Source organism: Centruroides sculpturatus, unplaced genomic scaffold (assembly GCF_000671375.1).
Source record: "Centruroides sculpturatus isolate CEXI.00-Female unplaced genomic scaffold, Cexi_2.0 scaffold168, whole genome shotgun sequence".
NCBI classification, from domain to species: domain Eukaryota; kingdom Metazoa; phylum Arthropoda; class Arachnida; order Scorpiones; family Buthidae; genus Centruroides; species Centruroides sculpturatus.
In genome coordinates, this window is record NW_019384519.1 from 415,645 (window position 1) to 429,483 (window position 13,839).

General features: G+C 34.8%; 1 protein-coding gene across 2 annotated transcripts in view; it reads left to right on the forward strand.

Annotated features, from left to right (window-relative positions):
• Window positions 1-13,839, forward strand: part of LOC111622687 — a 200,844-nt gene that overhangs the window by 22,474 nt on the left and 164,531 nt on the right. The window contains exon 3 of one of the 2 annotated variants that reach the window (XR_002756309.1): window positions 5,774-6,398. The gene's annotated coding sequence lies outside the window, so the exon portion shown is untranslated. Of the gene's footprint in view, window positions 1-548; window positions 1,669-5,773 lie in introns of those variants that run through there. The other variant, XR_002756310.1, reaches the window with a different exon arrangement.

Sequence of the window (13,839 nt, forward strand, 5' to 3'; positions counted from 1 at the left end):
ATGCAAATCAAAGATAACTCGTATCCACCACTAGAGGGCTTGAACCTGATACAGATGGTATAAAACTTGGCAGTTGGTGAGAAGATTTACTTAATTTTTAATGTTAAGGCGTCAGATACCTAAAATGAAAGGCTGACGTCTGATCGTTTTTAATTGTAAATTTTACCTATTGTTATTCGTTTTTATGAAGTGATTTCTTCAAACCAATGTAAAGGCTACTTCTATGGTGTACGAAAAAAGGATTTGATAGACTCAAAAATTAATTAAATAATTTTTTGTACATAGTCTGAACTCTAATTGATAATTAGAAGAAAAATATCCTGAGTTTATCATGAAATTGTAAAAATTTTAAGATTTGTAAATAAATCTTATTTACAAATCTTTTCAAAATAGGCAGTTTGACTGGGCCCTTCTAAAAACTGGGCCTTAGACATTTGTCTCATTTGTCTATGGTTCTATGCAATGATCCAGCCCTGCTTATTATCCCAGAATCCCGGGACAAGCAAAAGACTGTGAAATGAGAAAGTCAGTATTGTCGTTCTTTTCAGGTATCGTGTTGAATGACATCTTGCAGTGTTTTAGTTGTGATTGCCAACTTAATAAATTTAACTGTGTCTAAGAACGTTTTTGTCACTGTACTTCATAACAGGCGATACTGTCAATGTGGTCTTCCTCATCATGCCAAAGAATAGCAAAATAAGTGTGACAATACAATACAAAGCCAGGATGCCGGAAGTAACTATCGTCTTTGTACTAAATAGGCATGCTTAAAGCTGCTTGAAGGCCATTCTAAAGTTGTAGTGACTATCAGTTTCACACTCCTATTTATGATCTTTCTATCCACATGATAAGGAATCTTCATTTAGTACATTTTGATTATCACGTAAATCAATACTCGTGTAATGTCTGGGTTATTTCCTCCTTGTTGTTCAACCCTGTCTCGGGCTTATTGGTAATTGTGTCCCACTGCTTAACCACTACTGTGAAGAAGAAAAGACCAACATCAGGATTCAAGATAGAAATCGGCGTAATGGGGCATAATTTGGAAGTTATTGTCGGAGGTGCCCCATAGGTTTTAAAACATTCAACATGAAAGCAGTCTGTCATGGCTTCACTTTTGAGAAAAGGGGTTTAAGGAATTTGGGAAACCAAAAATAGCCTTAAGGTCATTCAGATTGAGTTGGTCCTTGCTTGTTGGTTGAAACTTCTTGAATTTTGTATTGAAAATCACTTGAACTGGGCAAAATGTATTTGTATTGTACAAGTCAGGCCTCTTTGCAGAACTCATTGTCTTGACCTTTATGCAAACACGTTTGATTGGTCACTTGCAAGTAAAAAGTTTGTTGGCCTGGAGCTATTTCATTTGAAGTGGATTCAGTATATTTTCATCCAAATCAATATATTTGTCCAGTTTTTCTGCTGGAAAAAATTAAGTTAATAGCATAGAACAATCTTCTGTTCTTTTAATATTTTATGAAACAGAACAGTTACAAAGGTGCCTTGAATGGAGTCCAGATGCATCTTCGATGCAATAGGTTTCAGCGTAGGATAATTTATTTTGTAGTAATCTAAAGAGAAACGAAACAAATATTTGTAAAATACTTTTTGCTTTAACCTGTTTGATGCTGAAATTTTTATTTGTTGCCTGTGACGCCATGTTGAATTTTCATCAATGTTAAGCCTAAAATTTTTTTTAAATTGTGTTTACTGTATTGTAAAAAATTATTTTTTTTGTGTTTCACAAACAAAATAAATATATTGAATAATATAGAAACAAAAAAAAATTATATTTTAAAAGTTTGTTTTAATATAAAAATTGTGATGCATAGCGTATAAAAACATCTAGTATAAAAAAACGTTCCGATGTAAACACAAAAATATTCAGGATCGCCTACGCAGGTCAACATGAATATTTTCGGGAACAACATAGGACAGATTAATAATAAAAAGTGCTCCTTCCACAACTTTTTTATAACAGACATTATCAATGCATAAGTAAATAATTGACGGAAATATAGCAAATTTTATTAGATTGATATACATGTACAGTACCATCAATTGAAGCGGATGCATTGATAGTTGTAATACTGTTTTTATAAAAATACCTAGTTTCTACAATGTGAAGCATTTCATCTCTAAAATTAATCCCTTTCTTCATATATATTTTTAAAGTGGTTTTTAGGGTAAGTATAAATTCCTCCTTTGGAAAAGATGGTTTAAAATCATGAAATTAAAATATTTTAAATTGATTTATTCATATATTCTGATAATGGTTTATTATTTGTTTCTACAACTAAAGTAGAAAAATAAATTAATTATTTTATGTATAGTTTATCTAAGTTATCTGTAAGAGTTAAAACCGATCTGATGGTTCCTTGGATCAAATTCTTTCAAAATTCCAAAGCTGCATCAATCCATTTTAATTTCTTTGGATAAGTTAGACTTTGTTGTTTCAAAGACTTTGAAGACACCTTTGGGTCTTGAGCAGCAATACTGCTTAATATTTTGAAATCTATCTTATCAATACAGCCCATTGGATTCTTAGAACCCTTTTGGTTATTATTAAAATTATTGTTGATTTGTGATTTTTCAGCACATTGCATTATTTCAGCACATTCAGCACAAAGGCATTATTTTATCATGCTTCTGTTTACGAAGCTTATTTAAAATACCATTCGGATCTTGAACAATATAGCTATTGAATGTATATCTCCGAAATTTATCTTTTGGAATATTAATACCAAAAACATGTTTTTCATAAGGAATATTATACTTTTGATGTAATTATCAATTGTCCTTACACTAACTTTGTACTTTACAGAAAATTCTTTTTTACTTTTGTTTTTAAAATCCCAAAGTTCTGCATTCTCCGATGGCCAACATCTCTGAGGAAATGGTCAATATTCCTGATAGTGTCAACTGCACCATTGATGTCACTTCCAGTATTATTCAGGTAGCTGAAAAAATAATGGGGAAAACATCAATCAGATATCCAAAACATCCGAAACCATGTGGAACCAGAATTGTGAAGCAGCATATGTGCAACAAAAAAAAGCATGGGGGATTTTCAGAAGATTAGCAATTTGATTGCTTTCCAAAAAGCAAATGCCAGAAAAATATGGAGGTAAAGCCAAAGGGATTCTTGGAGGAAGTATATATTTAGCATAACATCTTTGACTAGCTCAAAAGCAGTCTGGGCTAAAATCCATAAGATTAATGGGAAATATGCTTCATATTCTGTCCGTGCTGGAAAATAATGGCACAATAATCAGCGATATACAGGGTATTTCCGGTCTTTTGGGTGAGACATTTTCCTCTTCATTAAGCAATAATTTACAAGCTTATAAAGCCCAAACAGAAAAATGTCTTTAAATTTTCATTCCTCATGTAATGAAGAATACAATGCTATTCACCAGGATAGAACTACATACAGCGCTCTCTTCCTCAGGGAATACTGCTGTATGCTCAGATAAAATCCACTACTGCATGATTACTAAGGGAATTATTTGATAGGTTTTTAATTTTTAAAATTTATTTAACAGAATATGGACAGAGCATGTCTTTCCTGACTCTTGGAGGTTATTGATTATAAATTACATGTATGGTGTATGTCACTCCAAAAATTTTACTGATTGGAGAGACAATTCACAGAAAAAGGTGTTATTTTTCGTTTGCTGTATGTTTTTATTTCTTACGAGTGCTTTTGACACAGTAAAAGGCCTTTTCCTCAGGGAGAATCAGAATCGTATCAATTTCAAACAAAATTTTAAATTGAATTGAGAATGGTATTAGCCGTTTTAGAACAAGAAACTTTTAAAAAGTTCCAATGTTATAAACTTAAATTTGAAAAATGCATAACGAGGTGCATCTGCCTTAATACATAGAGTAGGCGGTGGGTGTAGGATCAGAGCTAATATTGATGTTTTAATCGCTTGTATAGATTAATCCAGACTCCAGGCAAATCCAGGGTTGGGAGTTGCAAGGAGACAGCAACTTGGTGAAAAGGGGCATCTCAAATGTACATTAGGTCTCCTTCATCACAGTGCCTGAGCATTATCATGCATTTCCAAAGCTGGAGTGTGTTGGTGTTGCAATACCATCCTGGAGAGCTCTTTGTCACACCTTCTCACCTCAACAGAATGTTAATGCTCAGATATGTGCACTAGAGAGAATTCTAGTGGTTGCCTCTATAAAATGAGAGTGTACTGGGTTTTTCAAAAGAATGGAGTTGAATATTCCCATTTCCAAGCCAGGCAAAGACCTCAGAAATCCCTCTAATTACAGACCAATCTCTCTGATGAGTTCTCTCTAAATTCTTGGAGAGAATTGTAAACAGACATCTGATGATTAGAGCAGTGTTTTTCAACAGGGGTGATATTGCTCCCATGTGGGCATTTTTCTATGTTGAGGGGGCGATTTGTAATAAATTATATTTTGGGGGCGAAAAACAATTTTCTGGGCGATATAGTAAAACATTATATTAAGAATAATTAGATATTTTATTTGTTTTATCGTACAATAATTAAACAAATAACATTATACTAGTCAATAGTCTATTCAATGCAGTACGAATTTGGTGTTAGTATCGCCCCCTTCACTTCAGAATTCCGATGCCGAGGGCCAAGTTTATGTAACAATTTTATTGACGGGGCGATGATTCGTTAGAGGTTGAGAAACACTGTCTTAGAGGAAAAGGATTATGTTTAACATCAGTGTGTGGATTTCATACGAACAGAAGTTGCATGGATACATTAGTAAATTCTGAGGCATCTATACAGGAAGTGTTTGTTCGACAACAGCATTTTGTTTTAGTATTCTTCAATATAGAGAGTGCCTAAGATCTCTGCTGGCGATACAGGATACTCTAAGATCTTCACCAATTCGGATTGGGTGCAATTTGCCAATTTTTATAAAAAACTTCCTACAGAATCAAAGGTTTAAAGTTAGGGTTGGCACTACTTTATCTATGCCTTTCACACAAGAAGGGGTTACTGACTGTTCTATTTTGAGTGTGACTCTGGTCCTAATTAAAATGAACAGTATAGCTAACTGCCTCCCTCCTAATGTGAAACACTCTGTATGTGGATGACTTCCAGATTTCATGCCAGTCTAGTTACATGAACTTTATTGAGTGATAATTGCAAACCTCTTTTAATCACATACGTGATTGGTCCAAGACCAATTGTTTTGATTTCAACACAGAGAAGACTTCGTGAAAACCACACCTATGGCAAAAGTATCCACTTTTGCCATAGGTGTGGTTTGCACCTGGATCCTGAAATCCACATATATGGAGTTAAAATTTCAATAGTGAATGATGCAGTTTCTGATCATTTTGTTTGACAAAAATTGAGTTTCTGGCACACATGTGCAATTTGAAGAGTAGATGTTTAAAGTGTCTAAACCTTCCAAAGGTACTATGCTGCTCATCCCAGGGAGCAGACAAATCCTATGCTTAGGATTTATAGGGCCTTTGTTTGCTCTAAGCTGGATTGTGCAAGAGCCATACACAATGCATTGTGTATGGCTCTGTGCGAGAATCTACTCTTCGGATGCTGGATCCAATTGACCATCAGGCATTGAGTTNGAGGAGAAACTAAAACAATTGCAGGCCAACTGCTACATGCTACAACTTTACATGGAAACGCGCAGTAAAACATTCAGCGATAATTTTTGGTCGTTTGGTTGGCCTTTGAGGATTGTGGCTTTGTTCCTTTGTTTGGCTTGGTATGCTTAACCGGTCAGCAGTGAGTGACGACTATAGTCGTCCAAGGTCAACGAGGTCGATCGCCAGAAAGTAGCCTAAAGCTAAAACAGAAAATAAATTAGGTAAAAAATAATTACTGTAGCATTTAGAAAACACTTTACTCTACCAGACATGAAATAGTACAAAATCTTATATCGAAAAACAAACGAGTAATAATAATTCAAAAAAAAACTTCAAAATTTTTGACCTTTGCCCTCCACAACCAGATGTAGAAACCTGTCTTAATGCTTCACTTATCTTATCTCTTCTTTTATGGCTTGGTTGGCCTTGGCTTGGTACGCATGTCTACAAGATGACTACCACAGCCCTTGATTACCACTTCATCTCGTACGGTGCGCATGCTCAGTGCGCACCTTTTGACACAGTACGTATAACATCAATACGTCGGACAAATAGGTGCTTTTTAGTAAAACTGGCAAATTACCGTGAAGAGGGTGCCATCTACCGGAGTGAAAAACTTGCGTCTTCACACTTCACACGCATTATGGTCAAAGATAGAGCGGACAGTATGAAATTGCAATTAAACAGTGAGTGACGGCGCTTCACTCTTTATATGTACACTGTTTGGTATGCAGCATGCAGGCATAATGCATTTCATAAAAATTTGGCGACCCCTAGTTTGCGCACCACTGGCCTAGGGCTTTACAAATTTTTTTAAAATAATTGTGTTTACTGTATTGTAAAAAATTATTTTTTTTATGTTTCACAAACAAAATAAATATATTGAATAATATAGAAACAAAAAAAAATTATATTTTAAAAGTTTGTTTTAATATAAAAATTGTGATGCATAGCGACATCTAGTATAAAAAAACGTTCCGATGTAAACACAAAAATATTCGGGATCGCCTATGCAGGTCAACATGAATATTTTCGGGAACAACATAGGACAGATTAATAATAAAAACTGCTCCTTCCATAACTTTTTTATAACAGACGTTATCAATGCATAAGTAAATAATTGACGGAAATATAGCAAATTTTATTAGATTGATATACATGTACAGTACCATCAATTGAAGCGGATGCATTGATAGTTGTAATACTGTTTTTATAAAAATACCTAGTTTCTACAATGTGAAGCATTTCATCTCTAAAATTAATCCCTTTCTTCATATATATTTTTAAAGTGGTTTTTAGGGTAAGTATAAATTCCTCCTTTGGAAAAGATGGTTTAAAATCATGAAATTAAAATATTTTAAATTGATTTATTCATATATTCTGATAATGGTTTATTATTTGTTTCTACAACTAAAGTAGAAAAATAAATTAATTATTTTATGTATAGTTTATCTAAGTTATCTGTAAGAGTTAAAACCGATCTGATGGTTCCTTGGATCAAATTCTTTCAAAATTCCAAAGCTGCATCAATCCATTTTAATTTCTTTGGATAAGTTAGACTTTGTTGTTTCAAAGACTTTGAAGACACCTTTGGGTCTTGAGCAGCAATACTGCTTAATATTTTGAAATCTATCTTATCAATACAGCCCATTGGATTCTTAGAACCCTTTTGGTTATTATTAAAATTATTGTTGATTTGTGATTTTTCAGCACATTGCATTATTTCAGCACATTCAGCACAAAGGCATTATTTTATCATGCTTCTGTTTACGAAGCTTATTTAAAATACCATTCGGATCTTGAACAATATAGCTATTGAATGTATATCTCCGAAATTTATCTTTTGGAATATTAATACCAAAAACATGTTTTTCATAAGGAATATTATACTTTTGATGTAATTATCAATTGTCCTTACACTAACTTTGTACTTTACAGAAAATTCTTTTTTACTTTTGTTTTTAAAATCCCAAAGTTCTGCATTCTCCGATGGCCAACATCTCTGAGGAAATGGTCAATATTCCTGATAGTGTCAACTGCACCATTGATGTCACTTCCAGTATTATTCAGGTAGCTGAAAAAATAATGGGGAAAACATCAATCAGATATCCAAAACATCCGAAACCATGTGGAACCAGAATTGTGAAGCAGCATATGTGCAACAAAAAAAAGCATGGGGGATTTTCAGAAGATTAGCAATTTGATTGCTTTCCAAAAAGCAAATGCCAGAAAAATATGGAGGTAAAGCCAAAGGGATTCTTGGAGGAAGTATATATTTAGCATAACATCTTTGACTAGCTCAAAAGCAGTCTGGGCTAAAATCCATAAGATTAATGGGAAATATGCTTCATATTCTGTCCGTGCTGGAAAATAATGGCACAATAATCAGCGATATACAGGGTATTTCCGGTCTTTTGGGTGAGACATTTTCCTCTTCATTAAGCAATAATTTACAAGCTTATAAAGCCCAAACAGAAAAATGTCTTTAAATTTTCATTCCTCATGTAATGAAGAATACAATGCTATTCACCAGGATAGAACTACATACAGCGCTCTCTTCCTCAGGGAATACTGCTGTATGCTCAGATAAAATCCACTACTGCATGATTACTAAGGGAATTATTTGATAGGTTTTTAATTTTTAAAATTTATTTAACAGAATATGGACAGAGCATGTCTTTCCTGACTCTTGGAGGTTATTGATTATAAATTACATGTATGGTGTATGTCACTCCAAAAATTTTACTGATTGGAGAGACAATTCACAGAAAAAGGTGTTATTTTTCGTTTGCTGTATGTTTTTATTTCTTACGAGTGCTTTTGACACAGTAAAAGGCCTTTTCCTCAGGGAGAATCAGAATCGTATCAATTTCAAACAAAATTTTAAATTGAATTGAGAATGGTATTAGCCGTTTTAGAACAAGAAACTTTTAAAAAGTTCCAATGTTATAAACTTAAATTTGAAAAATGCATAACGAGGTGCATCTGCCTTAATACATAGAGTAGGCGGTGGGTGTAGGATCAGAGCTAATATTGATGTTTTAATCGCTTGTATAGATTAATCCAGACTCCAGGCAAATCCAGGGTTGGGAGTTGCAAGGAGACAGCAACTTGGTGAAAAGGGGCATCTCAAATGTACATTAGGTCTCCTTCATCACAGTGCCTGAGCATTATCATGCATTTCCAAAGCTGGAGTGTGTTGGTGTTGCAATACCATCCTGGAGAGCTCTTTGTCACACCTTCTCACCTCAACAGAATGTTAATGCTCAGATATGTGCACTAGAGAGAATTCTAGTGGTTGCCTCTATAAAATGAGAGTGTACTGGGTTTTTCAAAAGAATGGAGTTGAATATTCCCATTTCCAAGCCAGGCAAAGACCTCAGAAATCCCTCTAATTACAGACCAATCTCTCTGATGAGTTCTCTCTAAATTCTTGGAGAGAATTGTAAACAGACATCTGATGATTAGAGCAGTGTTTTTNTACTCAATGTTAACAGTAAATGCTGTTTTATTATGTCGATATTCCACACTAAAAAATGTGAGGGTCAGGGAATTTGGACAAAGTTGGTCAGGGAAAGTCAGGGAATTCAAAACAAAAATTTGAGTAGGAACCCTGATTATTTCAGCACATTCAGCACAAAGGCATTATTTTATCATGCTTCTGTTTACGAAGCTTATTTAAAATACCATTAGAATCTTGAACAATATAGCTATTGAATGTATATTTCCGAAATTTATCTTTTGGAATATTAACACCAAAAACATGTTTTTATAAGGAATATTATACTTTTGATGTAATTATCAATTGTCCTTACACTAACTTTGTACTTTACAGAAAATTCTTTTTTACTTTTGTTTTTAAAATCCCAAAGTTCTGCATTCTCCTATGGCCAACATCTCTGAGGAAATGGTCAATATTCCTGATAGTGTCAACTGCACCATTGATGTCACTTCCAGTATTATTCAGGTAGCTGAAAAAATAATGGGGAAAACATCAATCAGATATCCAAAACATCTGAAACCATGGTGGAACCAGAATTGTGAAGCAGCATATGTGCAACAAAAAAAAGCATGGGGGATTTTCAGAAGATAACCCACTGTTAGCAATTTGATTGCTTTCCAAAAGGCAAATGCCAGAAAAATACGGAGGTAAAGCCAAAGGGATTCTTGGAGGAAGTATATATTTAGCATAACATCTTTGACTAGCTCAAAAGCAGTCTGGGATAAAATCCATAAGATTAATGGGAAATATGCTTCATATTCTGTCCATGCTGGAAAATAATGGCACAATAATCAGCGATATACAGGGTATTTCCGATCTTTTGGGTGAGACATTTTCCTCTTCATTAAGCAATAATTTACAAGCTTATAAAGCCCAAACAGAAAAATGTCTTTAAATTTTCATTCCTCATGTAATGAAGAATACAATGCTATTCACCAGGATAGAACTACATACAGCACTCTATTCCTCAGGGAATACTGCTGTATGCTCAGATAAAATCCACTACTGCATGATTACTAAGGGAATTATTTGATAGGTTTTTAATTTTTAAAATTTATTTAACAGAATATGGACAGAGCATGTCTTTCCTGACTCTTGGAGGTTATTGATTATAAATTACATGTATGGTGTATGTCACTCCAAAAATTTTACTGATTGGAGAGACAATTCACAGAAAAAGGTGTTATTTTTCGTTTGCTGTGTGTTTTTATTTCTTACGAGTGCTTTTGACACAGTAAAAGGCCTTGTCCTCAGGTAGAATCAGAATCGTATCAATTTCAAACACAATTTTAAATTGAATTGAGAATGGTATTAGCCGTTTTAGAACAAGAAACTTTTAAAAAGTTCCAATGTTATGAACTTAAATTTGAAAAATGCATAACGAGGCGCATCTGCCTTAATACATAGAGTAGGCGGTGGGTGTAGGATCAGAGCTAATATTGATGTTTTAATCGCTTGTATAGATTAATCCAGACTCCAGGCAAATCCAGGGTTGGGAGTTGCAAGGAGACAGCAACTTGGTGAAAAGGGGCATCTCAAATGTACATTAGGTCTCCTTCATCACAGTGCCTGAGCATTATCATGCATTTCCAAAGCTGGAGTGTGTTGGTGTTGCAATACCATCCTGGAGAGCTCTTTGTCACACCTTCTCACCTCAACAGAATGTTAATGCTCAGATATGTGCACTAGAGAGAATTCTAGTGGTTGCCTCTATAAAATGAGTGTGTACTGGGTTTTTCAAAAGAATGGAGTTGAATATTCCCATTTCCAAGCCAGGCAAAGACCTCAGAAATCCCTCTAATTACAGACCAATCTCTCTGATGAGTTCTCTCTAAATTCTTGGAGAGAATTGTAAACAGACATCTGATGATTAGAGCAGTGTTTTTCAACAGGGGTGATATTGCTCCCATGTGGGCATTTTTCTATGTTGAGGGGGCGATTTGTAATAAATTATATTTTGGGGGCGAAAAACAATTTTCTGGGCGATATAGTAAAACATTATATTAAGAATAATTAGATATTTTATTTGTTTTATCGTACAATAATTAAACAAATAACATTATACTAGTCAATAGTCTATTCAATGCAGTACGAATTTGGTGTTAGTATCGCCCCCTTCACTTCAGAATTCCGATGCCGAGGGCCAAGTTTATGTAACAATTTTATTGACGGGGCGATGATTCGTTAGAGGTTGAGAAACACTGTCTTAGAGGAAAAGGATTATGTTNGTCAATAGTCTATTCAATGCAGTACGAATTTGGTGTTAGTATCGCCCCCTTCACTTCAGAATTCCGATGCCGAGGGCCAAGTTTATGTAACAATTTTATTGACGGGGCGATGATTCGTTAGAGGTTGAGAAACACTGTCTTAGAGGAAAAGGATTATGTTTAACATCAGTGTGTGGATTTCATACGAACAGAAGTTGCATGGATACATTAGTAAATTCTGAGGCATCTATACAGGAAGTGTTTGTTCGACAACAGCACTTTGTTTTAGTATTCTTCAATATAGAGTGTGCCTAAGATCTCTGCTGGCGATACAGGATACTCTAAGATCTTCACCAATTCGGATTGGTTGCAATTTGCCAATTTTTATAAAAAACTTCCTACAGAATCAAAGGTTTAAAGTTAGGGTTGGCACTACTTTATCTATGCCTTTCACACAAGAAGGGGTTACTGACTGTTCTATTTTGAGTGTGACTCTGGTCCTAATTAAAATGAACAGTATAGCTAACTGCCTCCCTCCTAATGTGAAACACTCTGTATGTGGATGACTTCCAGATTTCATGCCAGTCTAGTTACATGAACTTTATTGAGTGATAATTGCAAACCTCTTTTAATCACATACGTGATTGGTCCAAGACCAATTGTTTTGATTTCAACACAGAGAAGACTTCGTGAAAACCACACCTATGGCAAAAGTATCCACTTTTGCCATAGGTGTGGTTTGCACCTGGATCCTGAAATCCACATATATGGAGTTAAAATTTCAATAGTGAATGATGCAGTTTTTGATCATTTTGTTTGACAAAAATTGAGTTTCTGGCACACATGTGCAATTTGAAGAGTAGATGTTTAAAGTGTCTAAACCTTCCAAAGGTACTATGCTGCTCATCCCAGGGAGCAGACAAATCCTATGCTTAGGATTTATAGGGCCTTTGTTTGCTCTAAGCTGGATTGTGCAAGAGCCATACACAATGCATTGTGTATGGCTCTGTGCGAGAATCTACTCTTCGGATGCTGGATCCAATTGACCATCAGGCATTGAGTTTGTGCATTGGTGCTTTTTGACCTTCTGTATGTGGATTCTCGTGAGGCTCCACTATTTCTCAGGAGAGAACAGTTGTCTCTCTTCTACTACCTTAAACTGAAATCTCAGATCAAACCTTCCATTTATTCTTCAGTATCAGATACTCAGCTAAAAAGGTTATTTGCAGCCTGCCGAAGTACAGTCAACCTCCCCCTGTAACGCGGTAGATACGTTCCGCTTTTTATGAAATTCATGTTCTACGAGTCCTTAAATACACGAGCCAATCACAACCCAGCATGTATGCAGATTATGGCTATTTGAAAGGTTTTCTTCCATAAAATTAACCGATTCTAGACTAATTTGACTCAACATTTCCAAAACACGTATAATTTTTTGGGAATAATTCGTATAAACTATGCTATAAACAAGAAACTGTAGGATTACTTACCGAGTGTGCACTGTTTCATGATGCCATTGCTTAAGCTTGTTATTGTCATGGAGTGTGCATCGAATGGGGGCGCATGTTTTCTGATAAATTATTTTTCTGCAAAAAATTTGCTGAACTTTGGAGACATCATTAATATAAACATAATTTTTATGGCCATTAAATAATAAATGGTTTTTAGTAGATTGCTGCTCGTTTAAACTCAACAGTTTGTGCAATATCTGCTATTGGTCTAGATTTGACCAATCCTGTCGCAACATGAGTTGGTGATGATGATTTACCGTATTTTATGAGTTTCTTTTAGTGTGTTTATACGAATACAGTTACAATTTTTTTCGCTGTTATATGTGAATTCGCATTATATGAACCAGTTTTATAGGGGAGTCTACTGTAGTGTCCCTACATTCTACATAAGAATAGAGAATGTAAGCAGCATGATTGAATTAGACACAAGCAACATTTTACGCAGCCTGATGATGATAATATATCACCTTATAGAAATACCTTGGTCAACTTCTGTGATAGAAGTACACCTTAGCTTAAAGCAGTTTTTTAAGGAATCCACTCCAGATTACGTGTATAGACAGCAGAAATTGAACATCGTCAGAGGAATTCAATTCCTATTTACACTGATGGATCTAAATCAGATGACTGTTGGCTCAGCTTTTGTCTGCCAAGATGAAATTGTGGCAGAACAACTACAGTCGACCCCCCTATAAGATAGAGATACGTTCCATTCTTTAGGAATCCGATTTCTTATGAATCCTTCCAATCACAACCCGACACGTATCAAGTTTACGGACTACGGCTGTTTGAAAGGTTTTCTTCCATAAAATTAATCGATTCTAGACTAATCCGACTCAACATTTCCAAAATACGTATATTTTTTTTGGGAATAATCTGTATAAACTACGCTATAAACAAAAAATTGTAGTATTACTTACCGAGTGTCACCATTCGACATTGCCATTGCTCAACATTGTTTTCGTCGCGGAACAGCTCAGCAAAGAGCGGCCGATTTCTAACAACTTATTT